At 35.4% G+C, this 3,558-nt stretch overlaps 1 pseudogene; it reads right to left on the bottom strand.

The window, feature by feature from the left end:
• Positions 1–316: 316 nt before the first annotated feature.
• The window catches only part of LOC102492150 (KRR1 small subunit processome component homolog), a 15,664-nt pseudogene continuing 12,422 nt past the window's right edge, over positions 317–3,558 (bottom strand).

Raw genomic sequence — 3,558 nt, 5'->3', positions numbered from 1 at the left:
GATATATATAGATATAGACATTTATATATCTAAAAAATTACTACTAAATCCATGTTTAGAAAAAACCTGTCTAGAACTGGTTAAATGTAATTTATACAAAGAGTTTCTTGATGTCATTGTTGGTTTTTTGTTTTTGTTCATTTTCTTTTTTTTTTTTTTTTTCACAAAACACATACAGAATACAATATATTTGTAAAGAACACTACCCTATGAGCAAAAGAAATACAGAAAAAAGTAATGAGAGTATTATTACTCATGAATTAGGTAATTAATGCCCTGATGTCTCAAAATTACAAAAGACATAGCTTCATATGTTCTAGTTCAGAGTTTTGTATATTACTTTTTTCTTTTCCTTTTCATCTGCTTCCATCCTCAGGTTAACTTCTTCAACTGTAAGAGCCCCTGGTTTCTTATTTCTGCTTTCTTGACTTTTTCCTTGATGGTAGCCACATCAATTTAGTATCAGTAGAAGCTTCCTTAGGTTTCACTACTGGTTTTTCTTTAGCTGGAATAAAAGCTTTGTTTCTTCCCTCGTTTCTCTTACTGAGCTTCTGCTTATTTAGCCTTTATCACTTCCATTTTTAGTCGCTTCTTCTGATCGACCTTCCTTCAAAAAAGTGTCTAGCCAATTTTGTATCAATTTGATTTTCAGGCTGTGGAGTGGGAATGGTGTATTCTTCTCTTAACAGTTTTTAATTTGGTTGCTTGCATTTATTCACATGTTTGTGTTTGAATGATGGCAAAAATCTTTCTCAACTTTGTGATTGTATTTCAGAATCTTTCGCCAACTTTCATTTAATCACTAAGGTTTTAATGTTATAAATTGGATGAATATTCTTCCTAGTATCTAAGACTACTTTTCAAACCTCCTTTAAGCCACTCAAAGGTCCAATGGCTGAAATTGTGTTTCCCTGAATCATAATGTAACCATTTGTTACAAGATTCAATGCCTTCAATCAGATCCTTTGGGACCAATAAACCATTGCCTTCTTTTTACAAATCGTTCTTTATTTCTTACCAAAGAACCTATTTTAATGATATCACATGCAATGCCATCCTGAAGAATTTGTACAGCCTGTTCAAATAAAACATTCCTTGCTAACAGTTTTATTAGGTCTCTGGTCCTCAGGATGATATGTGGATCAAAAGTCTTCATGACAAACAGTCATGCTGCCCTCAATCAGGTCCAAGGTTGCATTAACGTAATGTTCATTCAATGCTTTCTGCACCAATGGCCAACAGTTTTTTCAAGTAAATCTCTCTATACTTTGGAAACAAGGTTGCAAAACTACTCTCCTCCAAGAGTCCTCTGGGATTGTCTTCTTTTGGAAAAGGCTGGTTCTTTCCAACTACCAGGAACAGTGAGTAGCTCTGATTCATCTGATTCATCTTGGTTCTCTGACTTTGGCTTCTGATTATGAAATTCACTTTTCCCAGTCCTTCCCCCAATGGAATTTTAATTGTACTGTTTCATAAGAGCATTGAAACCAATATTCCAGGAATAATATATGTTGGGAGAGCAGAAATTCTCAGTACACTTCCTGAAACCATCAAATTACCTTGATTTTTTTAATAATTTTTTTTATTTAATTTTATTTATTCATTTATTTATTTTAATTTGATCAGAGAGAGAGAGAGAGAGAGAGAGAAAGCAAGAAGGCAAGTCCCCAGGCCCAGGCCTCAAACTGTGGTCAGCCATGTGGCATGTCCAGCATCTTAACCACCAAGCCACCTGCTGGTCCCAAATTACCTTGATTTTGAAACTTTCACCAATAAAAACTTTCAACTATGAATTATGTTCCTAAATGCCTTGATGTTTATAAAATGGTGCTCCCAAAATATACATAAGTGTTTTTCCTAAAAATATGTATTATTTATCAAAAATAAATATATAAACATTCTAGTTTATCAAAATATGTTACTCTTTTTACAAGCTAAAAAGAACAACAAACATTGTACTGGCTAACTAAAAAGCTAAAAATCTGTGAATCATGTCCTATATTGGTGTTGATCCTACCAACATTCTAAGTTCTCTTAAGCATGGACTAAAGTAGTTAGTTATTTGTGTCATTCTCCTGAGTATAAGAATTGAAAGTCCAGGCCTTCAGGTTGTGTGGTGATTAAGGCCAGGACTCTCACATGGCCAACCATGATTGGAGTCCCAGAGCCAGTGGCTTGAAAATCACACCAGGCACATGTGTATGCATACCCAAGACCCCAGGAGGAGAATGGATGAGAAGGGATAATGACATGACCATTCCCCCTGGGGAGGCGTGATTTCTCACTTTCCCTCTTACTGTATCTCTCTCTCTCTCTCTGATAAATACATGTGCTCTGTGGTTAAAAAAGAGGAGAACGAGAGAAAAAAAGATGAGAGAGAAGAGAAGAGAAAAGAAGAGAAGAGAAGAGAAGAGAAGAGAAAAAAGAAAAGAAAGGAAAAAAGGAAAGGAAAGGAAAAGAAGGAAAGGAAAGGAAAGGAAAGGAAAGGAAAGGAAAGGAAAGAACAAGAATCAAAAGACTGATAGGGATATTGAAAATCAACTCATGAGTTCATGAGTTAAAGCCCACCCTTTGAAGGTCTTTGACAACATCCTTACCAAGTGATGTTCAAGAATATGCTTAAATATTTTCAATAATAGGGAACTCACTACTTCATGAGATAGATGACTTTGTCTTTACAAACATTTTATTTTTAGAAACTCTTGAATACAATAAAATTAATCTCCCTGTACTTCCCAGGGAATATATCCTAATTTCAATGTGTTTGAAAAGCCATCATATTTAAAGACAGTTTACCATAATCCCTGAAGTTTTTGTTCTCCAAAGTAAACATATTCAATACCCCAATGAATGTCTCATTAATGATGATGCTACTAATTTTACCATTAGTTTATCTGACCACTCTGTGGTCAAATAAACAAATTCTTCAATTTGTATAGATGGGGTGGGGGTTGGTAGAAGAGGCTTGATTTTCAACATCTCCCTTAAAATGTGGCATCAGAACTGACCACAAGAGCCAATTGAATTGGAGATGCCCAATCATGTAACCCAAAGACAATATTCAGTAAAATAATATAGACGGGGGAGACAGAGGAGGTGGCCTTGACACAGACTCCACCCCTCCCACCCACCAATCCAGGGTCTGGAGTACAAGGGAGAGAGCCAGAACATGCCCCATTGCCATGGCTATGGCAGTGTTGGAGCTGTAGGTGAAGCCTGGGCTGAAAGGAGTAAGCAAGGAGATATTAAATTAACATACCTAGGGTTGAAGCTTATAATTCTACAAGATAAATGAGAAGTTATAGAACTGCCCAAGTTACCATCAAGTGATGGGGAAAGAATTTCAACGGAACATGGATAATGTCAATGTTAGAACAAAATGAAACTATTTTTTCATTTATATTGCACTAAGGATAGTTTCTCAATCAACTAGTTTTAAAGCTATCCTGTATTTTGCTTTGATATTTCAAGGTCAATATAGGAAAATATTAAGGCTGGTTAGAATCTGTTCCAAACGGCTACAAAATTTTCATTTTTCCCTACCTAATTCTTGAAATT

The sequence above is a fragment of the Tupaia chinensis genome, unplaced genomic scaffold, assembly GCF_000334495.1.
Source record: "Tupaia chinensis unplaced genomic scaffold, TupChi_1.0 Scaffold000317_1, whole genome shotgun sequence".
NCBI lineage: Eukaryota > Metazoa > Chordata > Mammalia > Scandentia > Tupaiidae > Tupaia > Tupaia belangeri.
This window is presented reverse-complemented; position numbering and strand designations above follow the sequence as displayed.